General features: G+C 41.0%; 1 long non-coding RNA gene across 2 annotated transcripts in view; it reads right to left on the reverse strand.

Moving 5' to 3' along the window:
• LOC149127154 (uncharacterized) overlaps positions 1-20,923 on the reverse strand; it is a 103,103-nt gene that overhangs the window by 22,057 nt on the left and 60,123 nt on the right. The window contains exons 2-3 of one of the 2 annotated variants that reach the window (XR_016233285.1): positions 6,539-6,733; positions 1,568-3,157 (exon numbers count right to left, since the gene is read on the reverse strand). This is a non-coding gene — a long non-coding RNA (uncharacterized LOC149127154). Of the gene's footprint in view, positions 1-1,567; positions 3,158-6,538; positions 6,734-20,923 lie in introns of those variants that run through there. The other variant, XR_016233283.1, reaches the window with a different exon arrangement.

Below are 20,923 nucleotides of genomic sequence, written 5' to 3' on the forward strand. Positions count from 1 at the left end.
TATAAATGATATACAAACAGTGTCTGCGACAGGCCCTTATACACATTTATCTTTGAACTTATTTTGTGGTTTTCCAAAGTGTAGAGTACTTGGGGCCATGGTGGGAGTCAGCACAAAATCTCTCTAAAGGTGAACACATCCATTTTGGACCTCAGAGAACCCCACAAATTATGCTTGAAAAGCATTGATGAGCAAGCAATCAGAAATTACCAGACATATATGAATATAAGATAATAAGAAAATATAATAAGAGAAATCACAGATAACACCCTTAGATCTACACAGACTTCAAATATTCCAGGTATCAGATCAAATTTTTAACCTCTATTATCAGTTATTTATGTCTAAAAACATAAATGATAAAATTGAAAATATCTGCTGGAAATAGACTATGAATGGTACCACAGAAGTTTTAACAAGAACTAAATGGAACCATTATAATTGAAAAGTAAAGCAAGAAATTCTAAAAATTCTAACTCAGAAGAAGAGAAAAAAAGGCACCAAGGTAATTGATGAGGAGAGAATGGCTATGAATTTTCAAAATTGGTTGACGGCAATGACCTTCAGAATTCTCAAGAATTTCAGAAAATCCCAAGCAAGATAAGTAAATAAGAAATTCACCTGTTAGAAAAATCACAGATTTTTTAAATAAAACCAAAGATAAAAAGAAAGGCAAAAATAAAGTCAGAGATCAAAATAAATATTAAATAGAGCCAATAAAAATGGAAAGATTACATTCAAAGAAATGATACTCAGACTGACAACAGACTTCTGAAGATCAGCAATGAAATTCATAGACAATTGAATGCCTTTTCAAATCCCTAATAGGGAAAAAGTATAACTTATCATTCTCCCTTGAAAACGGAAGATGAAGACATTTCAGGGGGAAAAAAGTTCATCATCAGCATTCCTTCACTGAAAAAAAATTCTATAGTACATACTATGAGCAGGGATCCCAGATTGAAGGCCTGGGGTATAGAGGGCAGCAAGCAAAACTGAATGGATATATGTTCATATTTGAATTATAAATGGACATGGATTATTTATGGCAGTAATAATAATGACTAATGGGGTTAAAAATCAAAAAGGCATTATTGCCTGAAGTCAAAGTCACTATAAATAGAGTTTATGGTATTCTAAGGTTATTTGGGATATGGATAAAGGTTATTTCTTGGGGCTAGCATTGTGGTGCAGCAGGTCAAGCTACCACCAGTGACACTGGAATCCCATATGAGCACCAATTCATGCCCCAGTTGCTCCACTTTTGATCCAGCTCTCTGCTAGTGTATCTGTGAAAGCAGTAGAAGATTGCCCACATGCTTGGGCCCCTGTACCCACATGGGAGATCTAGATGGAGTTGTAGGCTCCTGACTTTGACCTGACTCAGTCTAGGCTGTTGTAACAAATGGAGAAAGCAAATGAAAAATCTTTCTCTCGCTCTCTCTCTCCCTCTCCCCTCACCTCTCTCTCCCCCTTCCCCTTTTTCTCATCCTCCTCCCTTTCAAATAAACAAATTAATCTTAAAAAATGTAGTTCATGGTAAGATACTTGTTAACTTTGTCCTTTTATAATGTAAAAATTTATTTTATAACATCCAAAGTAACTTATAAAATGTATAAACATAACATATAATACCCCCAAAATTAGAATTTGCACAAAAAAAGGTAAAAAAATATAAAGAGGAGACATAACATAAAATTGTTATAGAAAATAAATAGTATAAAAATTCCAAATACATCAGTAATTATGATGAATATAAGCCAATATTGCTTCAATTAAAAAGAGGGAGAACCTAAAAAATATAAAATCCAAATTTTCAAAAGACACATTAAATATATAGATACAGAAAGGATGAAAGTGAAAGGCAGCATGAAAATACTAATAAAAGAAAGATTATATAACTATACTAATAGCAAACAAAATAGAATTTGAGGCAAAAATCATTCCTAAAGACTATTAGTTCCTAACAATAAAAAGTTAAATCATGCTGGAAACAAAATAATTTTAAATTGACATGCATTTACTAATGTGGCCTGAAATACATAACACAAAAATTAATAGCATAGATGAGAAAATAAACAGCCACAATTTATGAAGACTTCAAAACAAACCTTTCAGTGATTAGTCGATTAACTGACAAAAATCAGTGCAGATCTAGATTTGACAAACTTGGCCAAATGGACATTTGGAGAACACTAAACCAAATGAACACAGAAGACCCAAACATACACAAACATTTACAAAAAGGGACCATATGATAACCATAAATCCATTCTCAACAGTGAGATGAGAGTATGTTGTCTGACCTCAGTGCAAATACTTAGAAAACGACAAAGAAAATACTATACCCTCAAACCTGCAGAAAATATGAGCTTTAAACTGTGTTCATTTGAAAAGAAGAAAATTGAAGAGTGAAGCACTTATCTCAAAAAGGAAAAGTGGGAGAAAAAAAATTGGAAGAGGGAGTAACAAAAATAATGAAATAGAATAAACATGAAATAGAGTGAGAATTTTTTACAGAAAGTAGAAAGTGAGAATTTACTCTTTGGAATAAAAGAGGACACAGAACACGAAGTCTAGATACTGGAGCCATCAAACAGCACAGCATTATGAGCAACTTAATGCCTATAAATTAGAAACATACAGGTTAAATGAGCATGTCTGACATCATGACACTCAGAGCACATCACTATCAATACCCTTGTCTTCTAACAAAATATTTTCTAGAATAATCAAATAATCAAATAAGTAACAATAGGCAGAAAGAAATGAGTATGTTCTGTTATTAAACTTCACATATTAGTAAAGACTCACAGCTATATACCAAAAAAGTTTTAAAAAGTAATATACAGGCCGGCGCCACGGCTCAATAGGCTAATCCTCTGCCTGTGGCGCTGGCACACCACGTTCTAGTCCTGGTCGGGGCGCTGGATTCTGTCCCGGTTGCCCCTCTTCCAGGCCAGCTCTCTGCTGTGGCCAGGGAGTGCAGTGGAGGATGGCCCAAGAGCTTGGGCCCTGCACCCCGTGGGAGACCAGGAGAAGCACCTGGCTCCTGCCTTCGGATCAGCGCAGTGCGCCGGCTGCAGCGGCCATTGGAGGGTGAACCAACGGCAAAGGAAGACATTTCTCTCTGTCTCTCTCTCACTGTCCACTCTGCCTGTAAAAATAAATAAATAAATAAATAAATAAATAAATAAATAAAATACAAAATTACAGAAAGAAAGCTGAGAAAATTAATGGTTTAATACTTTTCAATGGCCTTAATGTATTTTAAAGGGAAAACACTTATCCTTATTTATTGATTTGTCACAACAATAAATACAAATAATATAATTTATATTTTTGAGTCTAGCTTTCTGTAAATTTGTCAATGACTTCATCTAAATTGATCTTTATGTATTCATGCCCACAGATAGTGGAGCCAGATTTGTCGTTCTGTCTGCCCAGAATCAAGTAGAAAATACTTTCTATTCATTCTAATTTTGAAAACTATCTTTCATATGAAGGAACACATATACAAGTAGTTAGGAAAAGTGTTCAACTTGATCATGATTCATAAAATTACTAAACAATGAATTCTAGTAGTTATAATACCATCCATGCCTTTGTTTCTTTGAGATCTGCTCAAGTCACTTTCAAACATGTTTGCAGATGTTTGAAAACTCCAAGTGGGTGCTTAAAATGACAGAATTTATGAAACTTAAGGGCTATTTCTCTGCTCTTCCAATCACTGTTCATTTCTAATCTACTATTTAAATCCATGAACATGTAGTAGCACAAGGACTGGAGATACCACCTGTACCAAAGCAGGCAAGCTCCAATAATTCCCAACTATTACAAACTTACTCTTGAAATAAAGGTGTGTAGCTGAGTCCAAGTGTGTCAAGAGCTAACTCTATAATTAAGAATTCTCTAAATCTGGGGCCCAGTGTTGTGACATAGTGAGTTACACCACCGCTTGCAACCCTTGTATCCCATACGGGAGCACTAATTCAAGTCCCAGCTGCTCCACTTCAGATTCGACTCTCTGGCAATGCACGTAAGAAAGCAGCAGAGTCGGCCCAAATCTCTGGGCCCCTGCCACCCACATAGGAGAGAATAGGATGGAGTTCCCGACTGCTGGCCCAGCTCTCAGCCACTGCAGTCATTTGGGGAGTGAACCAGAGGGTGGAGGACCTCTCTCTCTGTCTCTTCCCCTCTTTCTCTGTCATTCTGCCTTTCACATAAATAAATCATTTTTTAAAAAGAATTCTCAAAATGAACTTCACATAAAATGTGTTATAACATGCCAATTTAAAGCTTACACATAATCATATATGTGAAAATGCAACAGATATCTCAGCCATTACCTTTAGAACTTAACTAACAAAAGATTTGGGCTGTAGGGAAAAGAGGATTACTTCGAATGATTGAGATTCTCATTGACTTTGTTATTGTGATTATAGAATCAACAGACCACACCCTCCCTCACTATATACCTCCAGGGCACACAGCTCCACCACCCTGGCTTTGGTACTGAAAGGACGAATTCCCAAAAAATTACAATTTATGCAAACTGTCTATGGGGTTGGCATTGTGGCACAGAGGGTTAAGCCTCCCCTTGCGACACCGGCATCCCATATCAGTTCTCTTGTTGGTGTCCCAGCTCCTCTGCTTCTGATTCAGATCCCTGCTAATGTGCCTGGGAAGGAAAAAGAAGATGGATGGCCCAGGTATCTGAGCTGCTGCCACTCATGTGGGAGACCCAGATGGAGTTCCAGGCTCTCAGCTTTGGCCTGGCCCAGAATGGCTGTTGTAGCCATTTGGGAACCAGCAGATGGAAGAGCAATCCTCTCTCTCTCTCTCTCTCTCTCTCTCTCTCTCTCTCCCCTCCCTTTCTCCTTCCCTCCCTCCCTCACCTCCCCCCCCCCCACTTTCTGTCTGTTAGACACTCTTTCAAATAAGTACATAAATCTTTAAAAAAAAAAACTAACTCTGCACTAGAACATACAAGATGCTTCAAAACGTTTGTGGAAAATTGAATTAAAAGACATTAATTTTGGTATAAAAATTTTGAAATGGAAGCATACAAGAGGTCTAGAGAAAGTTTGTGGAAAGTGTGTATTGTGGTAATGCATTATTATTTATAGATTAATAAATATTTAATGTAATGAATTTATTTACATTATAACAAATTATATCATGGAAAACACTATTTATGGATCTAAAAATTTTTCACACCAGAATAAAATTATTTTTAATTCCATTTTCTACAAACTTTACGGAGTTCCATCATATTATACTGTTCATAGTAGCCTTGTTCATGATTGTCAAAAACAAAACAGAGGCAGGCATTTGGCCTAGCTTGAGAAACCTGCTGGGATGCACACATCCCATATCAAAGAGCCTGGGCAGTTAGGTCCCTGCCACCCACATAGGGGACCTGATTTGAATTCTCAGCTCCTGGTTTTGGCCTGGTTCAGGCCCAGCTATTGAAGGAATTAGGGGAGTGAACCAGCAAATGGGAGCTCACTCTCTCTTTCTGCCTCTCAAATAAATACTAATAAATAACAAAATACATACTTTAAAACAAATGACTAATAAAAGCAAAGCAACCTTAGCATTCATCAATAATAGAATAGTCAAATAGTGTATGGTATAATCACATAGGAATGCAATACCACACAACCTCTTGCTAACACCTAACAGAATTTGTTATGATATGCGATTATCTGTCTGTGTACTCTTAGTTATGCCTGTTTCAGCTACTGTTTGGTCATTTCCATGAAAGCAAGCATCGAGTCCCAACCTACCTATAATTCCCAGCCTGGCACCTGAGACAGGGTAGAAAGCACTGAGTGGGCGGTTACAGTGGAGTCCTGCTTCCCCTGGAGCCACCGTATCACTGGGAGATGACTTTGTTGTGCTCCATTATATAACTATCTTTTTGTTTCATTCTCAAAGCGAAATCTATTTTTTTTTTTCATTTCTAACATCTTGGCAGAACCTCACTGCATGCGCAAATGCTGACAACATGGGCAACAGTATGTGGAACCGATTTACTCTGCGGACTTCTAACACAAGGCAGAATATAACCCATAAAAGTGACTCCCACTGACTCTGCCTCCTCGCTGCGGGCACTGCCCTCGAGGTACCCTGCCCTCACTGGGAACACCTTCACTCGCCACAGCCATCATGTGAAGTAACTATTAGCATTTTCATCTTTTTGCAAATGAGGAAACTGAGACTTAAGGAGTAACTTTTCCAAACGCACGCAGCCTAGTGGTGGAGCTGGATTCAGCCCAGCAGGCCGTGCCGTGCTGCTGCCTTAAGTACCCGGGGCTGCGAACAGGAGCACTAATAGTTGCAACTCGCACTGCAGACTGGTCGGCAGGGTGAACAGCACCGTCTAGGGTGTGCGGGGCACAAAGACCGAGCTGATGGGCCCCACGTGGGTCCTGTGAAGCCAGACTTCAGAAAGCCAGTGCTCCTGTGGGCTTCCAATAAAGAACCCTTCAGATCCCACCTTTTCCCTGTGCTGAGTAATCGCAGGATTTACCTGAAGGAGCCGGGATTGTGTCTCTTGTGATCCTGGTTGGGGGCTCCGAGCGCCTGTTGCTGCTGGAGTCATCTATAATTAGAGGATTAAACTGTCTCACATTTGGGCTGACCGCAGGCATCCTTGACAAGCATCATTCCTACTGGTAGGTTTGGATGTCTGTGTGCTTCTGGCTCCGTGGAGAGATGGCTAGAACTGCGGAAAAATAGAACAGGGAAATAAATTGCAGAAGCCTTTCAAGTTTCTTCCTTTCTGCCTGCTCAGGGTTTTTTCCCCCTTTTTGAACTTTTCATGCATCAGAGACAGGGCCATCCTCCTCTCTTGCTCTGCAAGCTGGCTGCAGCCGCTGTCCGCTGAGCTCTTCCCAAGCACAGGCAAGGGACACTGCCAGCTCATACCCATGGGCTTGTCCAGCTCAGCTGAAAACATCAGGGGATTCTTCCATCAGGAGCCTAGAATTCTGTATGGTCCTTAAATACTTAGCCCTCAGGCTTTCTGACTTCCCTTCTTGTCAGCAACTAGAATATTAACAAATTATAGCACGCAGGGCAGATGTTTTGTGCAGAGGTGAGAAACCCACATCCCAAATCAGACTGCCTGCGTTTAAGTTCCACTTCCACTTTCAAATCCAGCTTCTAGCTCATGCACACTCTGGGAGGAACCTAGTGATAGCTCAAGTACTTGGGTCCTCGTCACCCATGCTGTTGCAGCCATTTGAGTATTAACCCAGCAGATGGAATCTCAATCTCTCTCTTACTCTGCTTTTCAAATAAAATGAAAATAAATAAATTTTTAAAGAAACAAACTCTTTTTCTTTTTTTTTAAACTTTTATTTAGTAAATATAAATTTCCAAAGTACAGTTCATGGATTACAACGGCTCCCCCCCCCATAACTTCCCTCCCACCCACAACCCTCCCATCTCCTACTCCCTCTCCCATTCCATTCACATCAAGATTCATTTTCAATTCTCTTTATATACAGAAGATCACTTTAGCATATATTAAGTAAAGATTTCAACAGTTTGCACCCACACAGAAACACAAAGTGTAAAGTAATGTTTGACTACTAGTTATAGCATTAATTCACAATGGACAACCCATTAAGGACAGAGATCCTCCATGAGGACTAAGTGCACAGTGACTCCTGTTGTTGACTTAACAATTTGACACTCTTATTTATGGCGTCAGTAATCACCTGAGGCTCTAGTCATGAGTTGCCAAGGCTATGGAAGCCTTTTGAGTTTGCCAACTCCAATCTTATTTCGACAAGGTCATAGTCAAAGTAGAAGTTCTCTCCTCCCTTCAGAGGAAGGTACCTCCTTCTTTGATGGCCCATTCTTTCCACTGGGATCTCACTCGTAGAGATCTTTCATTTAGGTTTTTTTGTTTTGTTTTGTTTTGTTTTGTTTTGTTTTTTCCAGAGTGTTTTGGCTTTCCATGCCTAAAATACTCTCACGGGCTCTTCAGCCAGATCTGAATGCCTTAAGGGCTGATTCTGAGGCCACAGTGCTGTTTAGGACATCTGCCATTCTATGAGTCTGCTGTGTATCCCGCTTTCCATGTTGGATTGTTCTCTCCTCCTTAATTCTATCAGTTAGTATTAGCAGACACTAGTCTTGTTTGTGTGATCCCTTTGGCTCTTAGACCTATCATTATGGTCAATTGTGAACTGAAATTGATCACTGGGACTAGTGAGATGGCATTGGTACATGCCACCTTGATGGGATTGAATTGGAATCCCCTGGCACATTTCTAACTCCAGCATTTGGGGCAAGTCCGATTGAGCATGTCCCAAATTGTACCTCTCCTCCGTCTCTTATTCCCACTCTTATATTTAACAGAGATTAAATTTTAATTTAACTGAAAAGAAACAAACTTTTTAAAAAGACAAATTATACCATGCCTATTATGAACAAATAATATTCATATACATCAAGAATATTCTTATTACTATTAATATCCTTATATATTAAGGAGAAAGTGAAAGGACCCTATAATCCCACCCATACCTCACGAATGAAGACTGTTATCAGCTTATGCCTCGGCTCACGAATCCCTTGGAAACATACAAAAACAAATTTAAAAAGTTGATATATCCTAAAATATTATTTCTATTATTTTGTAATTCAATTTCGTACTCAGTAACATGCTATAGGCATTTTTCCAGGCCTGAATAATTCACAAGATTGATCTGCCTTGTCCTTATAAGTGGCCATACAGGATTTCAGGGTCCACAAACACCTCCAAGTTAGAGATTCCCCACCCATCCAGGTAAACACGGAGCCGAGCTGTACTCCTTGCTACACCTTTCCCCCTTGCCCTCTCCGCATTCCAATCATTTACCAAGTCCTAGCAAATTTGCTTCTTGAATTCACTCAAATGCACCCCTCCTTCCATTTCTGTTACTACCACTTCAGCCTAAATGGTGATCATCTCTCAGCTAAATTTCTACAACTGTCTCTCAGTCAGGGCCTCTCCAAAGCAGAAATCTGATCGAATCACTACCCACAACATGCAGGTTTTCTTTCTTTAAAAACATGCTGATAGCTTCCCTTTGATCTTGAAATATGAATAAGAGGCCTTAACACGGACCATAGGTCCTCAGAAAAAGGTCCTGCTGGTCCCAAAGGCCCTGTACATTTACAGTTTTATCACATGATCAATTTGCCTCCAAAACAACAGGTGAGGCTGCATCACCACCAACGGTATCTGAAAGTGCAAGTGAGAAGGATGTCTCTGCAACTGTCCCACCTCCACCCCACAATCACCAGCATCCTGTGCCCAAAAAATTCGTAAGAGTCTAAATGTTGATCCAACCCACATCATGTATTTATATCTATAAAATAATATGATTTGAGGCAATTTCAAATTAATACAGAAAATGCTGCAGCAGCCTCAGCTCTGCCAGCTGTGTTACTGCGCAAAGACTCAGCTGGGAGGTAATTACAACCCAGCGCATCCCGGGCCTCCCACAGACCTGCAAGTGGGCAGGTCTGCTTGGCCACGGAGTGCTTCCAAGTCCGTGTCCCCAGGGCAGCCAGCTGGAGGCTGCCATCTGGTCTGTGAAAGGAAACCCCTGGCTGGTTCTTTCTTCAACCTGGAAAAGCGCTGGCTGTACATTTCCTCTTGCTGTCCCTCGTCTGGTTCAGTCTGACAGCACACCTTCCCCACACATCTTCTCCAGAGGTAGTCTTTGAACAATGAGCAGCACACTGTACGATCTCCAGTAAGAGAGGAGTCATATTTTGAACCCATGTGTATACTGGATTCTAGTCAGTCCCAATTTGCTATTGCCCCTTTATCCGTACCTTTCATGCAAGCTACAGCAAAAGAAACATATTAAAATTTCCCCCACATAAAGTTTTCATATTTATTCAGTCATTTATTCATTCACTCAGTTAGTAAAAAACTGTGGGACACCTATTGTATACCAAACACTGAACTAAGTGCCAGGAATACAGCAAAGAAAAAGACAAAAATAATCCTGGTCCACTTATGATTGGAGCATAGCCAAATATTGTTATGAGGCAAATAGAGTCCCAAGACAACAGGCCACATCTGACTTTTATTAAAGGCACATTTCCGTCCTCATAATTCAACGACAGGCCTCACCTAGAGGAGTTCCTGAGTCACCCGGAGAATCTGCACTTTGCTTTCCAAGAGAGAACTCCTCGTACAAGACAGAAGCCTCTCCAGTTAATGCCTCTGTGCTATTTCTCTTCCCTGCTTTTTCAAAACTTTCCTAGTCCCTGTGCTCCATTAAATTATTGACCTCAATTCTTTAGCCCTCTTGGCTTTCACACTCTTTTCTAAGGGAAACATTCCTCAAGGTGGAATCACCGTGCCCTGCCACAGCCTGTGCTGGGCGGGGGAGGGGCTGGCAGGAGCCGATCCAAGTTCCTTCTCCAGCAAAGCACCAGGGGTACTACAGGTCATTCCCCTTACTGGGCTGCAGATCTGTGATGGCCGGGGACCCCTCCTGTGTCTTGCATTGCCTTGCAGAGGGGCCCTGCTGAATCTCTATCACACACCCTTTCCTCTGGCATGGGGGATCCCAGCCTGTCACGGCACCATGGTCATGGTGGTTTAGTTTGCTTTGCTTCTCTCTCTATGCCGCCATCCCAGGTCTCTGTCCCGTGGGATTCCCGCAATTCCCTTGCTGAGTCCTAGTGCTCTCCCTTGGCACTCATCTCTACACACAGCTGTTTTCATTGTCGTTGCTGCTTTGGTTCTTCTCTGTGGAGGAAGAGGCACCTCTAATCCACCATCTCAACTCTTTCAACCTTTGCCAAATGATGTTGCAATTCCTCTTACCAGAGGGCTCTGAACTTGAGCTAACCCATGTGATTTGCTTTAGCCAATGAGATGTTAGAAAACACAGCATAAACAAATACACACTGTACTTGCTTACATGTCTACTATTACCATGACAAGAACATGCCCCGGGCAATCCACAAGGAGGATGAAAGACACGTGGACTAAACCTGGATCCAACCTACCCTCAGTCCTGTGCATGACTGACATCAAATAATTGCTGTTTGAAGCCACTGAGTATGAAGTTTTGTGGCACAATAGGTAATGGATAATGTGTTCTATAACTGGTATAAACATCCCTAAGTCTATCCACCCCCAGATTCCATTAGGCTTCCTTCTGGAAGCCTAAACTAAAAGATGGCCATGCTTTAAATGATTTGGGAGGAGACAGTCACTTTGGAAACCATGACTAAACGGAGTGTTCTTCCTAAGAGACGGAGCTGCCCCTCTGTCCTCTCTTTGGAAGAGCTGTTGCTTAAACTCCCTTCTGGACTCCCACCAACCAAACAGTGCAGGACTTTTGTAGGCTCTTTCTTGGAGGATTCCTGGGAGTTTCACTTCAGAACAACACAGGCCAGCATTTATAGTATGACTCTGGTGTTTGTTAGCTGTGTGACCTTAAGTCAAGTAATTTAAAGTCTCTGAATCTTGTTCTACTCATTTAAAAAGTGAGGCTATTACCCATCTCTAATTAAATCATGTTATAGACATGAAAACCTTGGCTCCAGGCTCAATCATGGGATTCAATAAAAGTTGTAGGGTACTTTTTCTTGTTTTTGCTTTGCTTATTGTTTTAAATTGTCATTAATTTTTAGGTTTTGCTTTCTATTCTTAGCTTATCACCAGTATTTACTGTAACTGATGAATTGTCCAGAAATAAGAATTAAATAGAGGCCTTCTTACACTTTCTAGAAGAGAAATTTACATGGTGGGGAGAAACTCCTTAGAGAACCACTTCAAAATCTCAAAGAAAACAATCAATATTTATATGACTATATACAAATAAAGTAGGGCCATGCAGAAGCATGAAGCAAGACCTCTACCTTACACCTTACACAAAAATCCACTCAACGTGGATTAAAGACCTAAATCTACCACCTGACACCATCAAATTATTAGAGAACATTGGAGAAACCCTGCAAGATATAGGCACCGGCAAAGACTTCTTGGAAAAGACCCCGGAGGCACAGGCAGTCAAAGCCAAAATTAACAACTGGGATTGCATCAAATTGAGAACTTTCTGTACTGCAAAAGAAACAGTAAGGAAAGTGAAGAGGCAACCGACAGAATGGGAAAAATATTTGCAAACTATGCAACAGATAAAGGATTAATAACCAGACTCTACAAAGAAATCAATAAACTCCACAACAAAACAAGCAACCCACTTAAGAGATGGGCCAAGGACCTCAATAGACATTTTTCCAAAGAGGAAATCCAAATGGCCAACAGACACATGAAAAAATGTTCAGGATCACTAGCAATCAGGGAAATGCAAATCAAAACCACAGTGAGGTTTCACCTCACCCCAGTTAGAATGGCTCACATACAGAAGTCTACCAACAACAGATGCTGGCAAGGATGTGGGAAAAAAGGACACTAACCCACTGTTCCTGGGAATGCAAACTGGTTAAACCACTATGGAAATCAATCTGGAGATTCCTTAGAAACCTGAAGATAACCCTACCATACAGCCCACCCATCCCACTCCTTGGAATTTACCCAAAGGAAATTAAATTGGCAAACAAAAAAGCTGTCTGCACTTTAATGTTTATTGCAGCTCAATTCACAATAGCTAAGACCTGGAATCAACCTAAATGCCCATCAACAGTAGACTAGATAAAGAAATTATGGGATATATACTCTATAGAATACTATACAGCAGTCAAAAACAATGAAATCCGGTCATTTGCAACAAAATGGAGGAATCTGGAACACATCGTGCTGAGTGAAATAAGCCAGTCCCAAAGGGGCAAATATCATACGTTCTCCCTGATCGGTGACAACTAATCGAGCACCTAAAAGGAAACCTGTTGAAGTGAAATGGACACTGTGAGAAACAGTGACTTGATCAGCCCTTACCCTGACTGTTGATGAACAATTTAATACTTTATCCCTTTTAGTATTTTGTTTTGTCCTACTTAATACTATTGGTTGAACTCTGTAATTAACACACAATTATTCTTAGGTGTTTAAATTTAACTGAAAAGTGATCTCTGTTAAATATAAGAGTGGGAATAAGAGACGGAGGAGAGGTACAATTTGGGACATGCTCTATCGGACTTGCCCCAAATGCTGGAGTTAGAAATGTGCCAGGGGATTCCAAGTCAATCCCATCAAGGTGGCATGTACCAATGCCATCTCACTAGTCCCAGTGATCAATTTCAGTTCACAATTGACCATAATGATAGGTCTAAGAGCCAAAGGGATCACACAAACAAGACTAGTGTCTGCTAATACTAACTGATAGAATCAAAAAGGGAAAGAACGATCCAACATGGGAAGCAGGATACACAGCAGACTCATAGAATGGCAGATGTCCTAAACAGCACTGTGGCCTCAGAATCAGCCCTTAAGGCATTCAGATCTGGCTGAAGAGCCCGTGAGAGTATTTTAGGCATGGAAAGCCAAGACACTCTGAAAAAAAAAAAAAAAAAAAACCTAAATGAAAGATCTCTGCAAGTGAGATCCCAGTGGAAAGAACGGGGCCATCAAAGAAGGAGGTACCTTCCTCTGAAGGGAAGAGAGAACTTCTACTTTGACTATGTCCTTGTCGAAATAAGATTGGAGTTGGCAAACTCAAAAGGCTTCCATAGCCTTGGCAACTCATGACTAGAGCCTCAGGTGATTACTGATGCCATAAACAAGAGTGTCAAATTGTTAAGTCAACCACAGGAGTCACTGTGCACTTACTCCTCATGGAGGATCTGTGTCCTTAATGGGTTGTACAATGTGAATTAATGCTATAACTAGTAGTCAAACATTACTTTACACTTTGTGTTTCTGTGTGGGTGCAAACTGTTGAAATCTTTACTTAATATATACTAAATTGATCTTCTGTATATAAAGAGAATTGAAAATGAATCTTGATGTGAATAGAATGGGAGGGGGAGTGGGAGATGGGAGGGTTGCAGGTGGGAGGGAAGTTATGGGGGGGAAAAGCCATTGTAATCCATGAACTGTACTTTGGAAATTTATATTTATAAAATAAAAGTTAAAAATAAAAAAAAATTAAAAAACAAATAAAGTGGGGCATGTGTTGTGGTACAGCAGGTCAGGCCACCACTTAGGATGCCCACATTTCATATCAGAGTACCAGTTCAAGTACCAGCTAGTCTGCTGCTCATCCAGCTTCCTGTTAACATACCTGGGAGACTGCAGATTATGACCCAAGTGCTTAGGCCTCTGGCACCCACAGGAGACCCAGATGGAGTTCCTGGCTCCTTTCTTCAACCTGACCCAGTTATTATGGCCTGGCTATTGTGGCCATTTAGGGAATGAACCAGTGGTTGAAAGATCTCTCTCTCTCTCTCTCTCTCTCTCTCTCTCTCTCTTTTTTACTCTGCCTTTCAAATAACTATATAAATATTTAAAAAATAAATAAAGGAGGCCAGTGATGTGGCATAGCAGGTAAAGCCGCCATCTGCAGTGTCTGCATCCCATATGGACACTGATCAAGTCTCAGATGCTCCACTTCCGATCCAGCTCCCTGCTATGGCCTGGGAAAGCAGTAGAAGATGGTCCAAGTCCTTGGGCCCCTGCACCCACATGGGAGACCCGGAAGAAGCTCCAGGCTCTTGGCTTCAGATCAGCCCAGCTCCAGCTGTTTCAGCCATTTGGGGAATGAACCAGTGGATGGAAGACATCACTCTCTCTCTCTCTCTGTCTCGGTTTCTCTGTCTCTCTGTAACTCTGCCTTTCAAATAAATAAATCTTTTAAAAATTAAATAAATAAAGTATATTATGATTTCAGCAAAAAAAAAATGGCAAAAAGAAGCCAGGTGTCCTTCTCATGTATCTGATGAAATAATCCAAAATGAGTAATAATAATATTAGCAAAAAAATTATTAGTGACAACCCAAACATCTACAAACTTCAAAAAGTGTTGGCCAAGAGGTCATCAAGTCTATGGCATGGCTCTGTAAGTTCTCAGCATTGCCCTCCGCTCCCAGAAACCAAACTGGGAAACAAGTGAGTCACAAAGTCCTGAGACGTCCTCCAACATCATGTCTGATGAAAAGACTGGACACCACACCAAGTTAACCAATTCTCAACACAAAAACCCCTATTTCCCAGAGAAGAATGATAGGGTCTCAGGAGAAAGAAGAAAATGGCCTCTGTGCTGCCATGCTGAAGTTCAAGGATGACTTAGAGCTTGCAGATATGCTTCCTAGGAAACAGACACACCCTCCCTAGAGGGAGTCAACACAGAACAGGGAATTGACAAAATCCCAGAAGATAGTCCAGAATCCAGGTTATGAAACAAAACTTGCCTACAGCTGCTAGAGACTTCTCCTTCTCCACTCCGTCCCTAGATCCTGCCCTATACCCTTGAGGAAATAGGAAAGAGGATAAAATTTCAATAGCTCAGCCGTCAAAGTGCGAGAATAAAAACAAATTTTGGTTACAGAGAGAAGGTGGAACCAAGGAGAACATAGCCTCACTCAATCAGAGAAATTAGAAGGATGAACAGGGGCCAGCGCTGTGGTGCAGCAGGTTAATGCCCTGGCCTGAAGTGCCGGCATCCCATTAGGGCACCAGTTCTAGTCCCGGATGCTCCTTGTCCAATCCAGCTCTCTGCCATGGCCTGGGAAAGCAGTAGGAGATGGCCCAAGTCCTTGGGCCCCTGCACCCACGCGGGAGACACAGAAGAAGCTCCTGGCTCCTGGCTCCTGGCTCCTGGCTCCTGGCTCCTGGCTCCTGGCTTCGTATCGGAGTGGCTCCAACTGTTGAAGCCAACTGGGTAGTGAACATCGGATGGAAGACCTCTCCCTTTCTGCCTCTCCTCTCTCTGTGACTTTCGAATAACTCTGACTTTTGAATCAATAAATAAATCTTTAAAAAAATGTATCACAGCAAAAAGAATACAGCATGCTAATGATCCAGGGCCCATTTTACAGGACAATTTCCTGTAACCAATTTGTACCATAGAGAAACACAATAAAAACATAAAACCAATAATCAAGAGTATGGAGGCAAAATTTATAAACTACAGAAAGAAACCAAAAGGGAAATCACACAGATCTAATATAACCTAAACCAAAGTCACAGTGATAATTAAACCAATTAAAATAATCATTGAAAAATCCAGTTCTAAGCAAAGCATGCATTACTGATTGAGAAATGACATTGGGATAATAAAAAATAAACCTTGGAAAGGAGAGATAAGCTTTAAAAGTACTTAAATGATAATAGGTATGAAGAACAAAGGCCATCCAACAAAGGAATTATCCCTGAAGTAGAAGCCAAATATAATTAGATATATGATATAATACAAGAAAATTCCCTGCTATAAAGGAAGCACCAAGACCATGGTCTAGAAAATTCCAGTATGGCAATATCAACAAGACATCACCTTCTAGCATTATTGAGATCCAAAGATATGAGAGAAATATTCAGGAATACAGCACCTTCCACAAAAATATAAAATCACCTATAAGGAGATGGATACCAGACACATAAAGGTAAAAGACAAGGATTCTCAACATAAATAACTAACTTGAAGAATAAAGCATTTCAGAGACCTTCTGAAAAACTCATACAATAATGAATCCTGCCAACCGAGAATGAATGGAGGAACTATGATAGAGGGACGCCCAGAGAGTTTTATAGGAATGGAATTGGGACATGAAATTTTATACCCAGCCAGGTCACCATGAAGGCAAGCAACAGAAATTTGCAAGTATGTAAGAATCCAGGCAAAACTGCTGTAAATTCAACTTGGGGAAAAAAAAAAAAAAACTTGATGAGGAAATACAGGAAATCAAAAGTGAGACATAATTTTTAAAAACAAATAATTCAGTAAAGCAGAAGCTAATATGAAGCAGCAAATTCATTTAATTATAGATGTAAGACTAAACTGTAATAATTATGGAATTACAGGATTTTAAATGGAAAGTATTAATGCTTTATATTCTGACTTGTTAAAAATATTACTAAAAACTCAGAAGATGAAGGGAGTGGGGGAAATGAGGTGAAAGGAAGATTAGGAGTTTTAATTTCCTTATCTTCCATAGCAGAGAGTCAATCAATATGTCTAAAATTAAACATGAATCTTTTAAAAAACTCCAGCTTTTCAATTTTTTTATAATCTTTTTTGTAACCTTAGGGAGAACTTTAAGGATCTATTATCTCTATGGTGAAAAAAAATATTATCTGAAGTTTCATAACTCCTTTGCTTTCTTTTTTCTTTGGCAAAATTCAAGAAAATTTCAATTTAATGCCTTTTTATTTTTGTAAAAACATATAAAATGATCCAATTTTCACAAAATTATGCTGCATTTTTCATTTCATTTACCCATTTATCGAGCTACCTGGAATTTGAATTTAGAACTTATTTGACTGCTTGACAGTAGATTTTGTGATGATTTTTTGGTTTTATTACATACTTCATATTCAGCATATATTATTTATATAAAAACAACAGTCATTTAGCTTTAAATACATAAGTATCAGGCTGCAAAATTGTTCATAAAATCCTCCCATCTCATGCACATTCCCCCTGCTATGGGACTGTGCAGCTCCATACAAAGGGGCAGCACTGACTTCCCCTCCCTTCACATCTGAACTGGCCTTATGACTTGTACTTGTGCTATCCAACAGAATGTGGCAGAAAAAATGGATGACTGGTGAACGTAGACTTTAAGGACTGCAGTCTTTGCCCTCACCTTCTTGGAATACTTCCTTGGGACTCCCACGTGAAGAAGTCTATGCTAACTGGATAAGGAGAGGCTATATGGAGCACAGATGAGTTGTTTGGGCCCTGTGGTCTCGCCAATGACCACCAGCACCAGCCACCACTCATCCTAGACCATTGGGCCCCTGTATAGCTACCAGAAAACTGCAGCCACTGAGTGACCCTAGATGAGGCTAGAAGAAAAGTTACCCAGATTAACCCAACTCAAATCTCTGTCCAACCAAATTGTGAACAAATGAAACAGCAACTATAATAGGCTGGCAAATTTGGGCATGTTCTGTTATGCAGCTGTAGATAACTGATACATTAACACAGGCTCACTGCATTAATACAACTTGGCTCTCATTCCAAGATGGAAGACTGAGCACATACATGACAGTACTGCAAAAGCTCATGGAGAAATGGAATTAAAATATCATTTTATTCTTGGTGCAAAAAAAAAAAAAATGTGAAGTCCATGCACATGAGGGATCTTCAAAAAGATCATGGAAAATGGACAATGCATATTAGGAAACCCCATGATGTATTTCAAAATTTTTGCACCAAAATAAATTTATCTTTTAATACCATTTTCCATAAACTTTAAAAAAATATTTACTTTCATCTAGTTGAAAGGCAGACTGAGAGAGAGAGAGAAAGAGAGAAAATCTTCCATCTGCTGGTTTACTTTCCAATTGCCAGAGAACAGCCAGGGCTAGGCCAGGATGTAAACAGAAGCACAGAACGCCATACAATGGCCGGGGCCACGGCTCACTAGGCTAATCCTCCGCCTGCGGCACCAGCACCCTGGGTTCTAGTCCTGGTTGAGGCGCCGAATTCTGTCCTGGTTGCTCCTTTTCCAGTCCAGCTCTCTGCTGTGGCCCTGGAAGGCAGTGGAGGATGGCCCAGGTCCTTGGGCCCTGCACCCGCATGGGAGACCAGGAGGAAGCACCTGGCTCCTGGCTTCCGATCGGTGTAGCTCTGGCCGTAGCAGCCATTTTGGGGGTGAACCAACAGAAGGAAGACCTTTCTCTCTGTCTCTCTCTCTCTCTCACTGTCTAACTCTGCCTGTCAAAAAAATAAATAGAAAGAACCCCATACAAGTCTCCCACCTGGGTGGCAGGACCCCAAGTACTGAAACCATCATCTGCTGCCTCCCAGCAAGGTGGATTGGAAGCAGAGGAGCCAGGTCTGAAACCAGCACTCCAATATGGAATAGGAGCATCCAAGCAGCAGCTTAACTCATTGTGCCACAACGCCTGCCCCTCCACAAACTTTTTGAAGTTCCCTGGTATTTGTCTATCTTCCCTCCCCAAGTCCATTGAAGTGACATTAAAGAAATAAAGAGTAGAGGGTCTGGTGCTGTGGCATAGTGGGCAAAGCCCCCGCCTGCAGTGCTGGCATCCCATATGAGTGTCAGTTTGAGACCCAGCTGCTCCACTTCTCATCCAGCTCTCTGCTATGGCCTGGGAAAGCAGTAGAAGATGACCCAAGCCCTTAGGCCCCTGCACCCACGTGGGAGACCTGGAAGAAGCTCCTGGCTCTGGATCAGCGCAGCTCCAGCCATTGCAGCCAATTTGGCAGTGAACCAGCAGATAGAAGACTCTCTCTCTCTCTCTCTCTCTCTCTCTCTCCTCCTTCTCCTCCCTCTCCTCCTCCTCCTCGTCCTCCTTGTCCTCCTCGTCCTCCTCGTCCTCCTCCTCTCTCTGACTCTCCTTCTCTGTGTAACTCTTTCAAAGTAAATTAAAAAAAAACTTAAAAAAAAAAGAAATATAAGGGTAAAGGCATAAGCCTGAGTCTCATGCTTATGTCCAAATCAACCCCTTACAAGGCCAATGAGACTGCAATGACTGGCTCATACGCCATGGTTCATTCCCCTGTGTCTGAGATATGATCACTATCCCTGACATAGGGTTTACCAGATGCTTAGCATCCAAAATACCGGGGGTTTGTGGGAAGGAAAAATAAAAGTCACTCACTGCCACTGATCAATATCATGAAAAAACATATTCCAGAAAACCCTTTTCTAAGAAATATATGAATATATAGATAGAATCAAATAGCAAACCCATATTTGCATGAGAAGGAAGAATACAGCCCACAAAAGGAGACGAAGAGACATATAGGAAATAGGAGAAGTCACTACTAATGAATTCATTCAACCACTTAAATTTGCCAAGTGTCTCCTATTTGTCAAATGCAACATACAAGCAGAAACCAAAGGAAGGCATTACAAGAAAGAGAACATACAGAGGATGTCAAATGCTCTACAGAAGCCCAACATAATGAAGTCCAACGAGGGGCTAGTGACTACAACAATGGAAGGAAGTCCTTGATTACTCTGGAGAGTGCAATTTTGTGGAGAGATGGAGCTGGATACAGTGAAAGCTGCAAATAAGTAAGGAAGAAAATAAACACAGGGGTTACAAGACCACTTGGTTAGAAAGTTTGCAGGTGACAGGAAGGTTAAGAACATGACAGCCGTCTCTAGAAGTAAAGTCTGGTTTTTTTACTAAGCAACAGATTTATTGAAGAAAGACAATTAGAGTTTGACTGGAGGGAAAGAAGAGCAGATGTCCTGAGGTAAAATGGAGCTGGCGCTGTGGCATAGCAGGTAAAGCCACCACCTGCAGCACCAGCATCCCATATGGGCACCGGTTCTAGTCCCGGCTGCTCCACTTCTGATCCAGCTCTCTGCTATGGCCTGGGAAAGCAGTAGAAGATGGCCCAAGTCCTTGGGTCCCTGCACCCACATGGGAGACCCAGAAGAGGCTCCTGGCTCCTGGCTTCGGATCAGTACAGCTCCAGCCATTGTGGCCAACTGGAGAATGAACCAGAGGATGGAAGACCTCTCTCTGTCTCTCTCTCTCTCTCTCTCTCTCTCTCTTTCTCTGCTTCTCCTTCTCTCTGTGTGTAACTCTGACTTTCAAATAAATTAATAAATCTTTAAAAAAAAAAAAAAAGAAAGAAATGGAGATGGGGCCATCCTATTAGCTATCAAATCTCCCAGCAAAGGAGGAGTGCACTTGTCTTCAGAAGGTCACTTTGTGAGCAAATCAGAGAACCCAATGCCTGGAGGTGACCCATGATGGCTTTCAACTTTCCATGTCCACACAGACGGAAAATCTGACCTAAGGTCATGAGGTTGTGGCTATGTGTGTGTTGTGCAATCAGAGGTA

Source organism: Oryctolagus cuniculus, chromosome 4, assembly GCF_051225735.1.
Source record: "Oryctolagus cuniculus isolate XC-2025 breed Fujian yellow rabbit chromosome 4, ASM5122573v1, whole genome shotgun sequence".
Classification (NCBI taxonomy): domain Eukaryota; kingdom Metazoa; phylum Chordata; class Mammalia; order Lagomorpha; family Leporidae; genus Oryctolagus; species Oryctolagus cuniculus.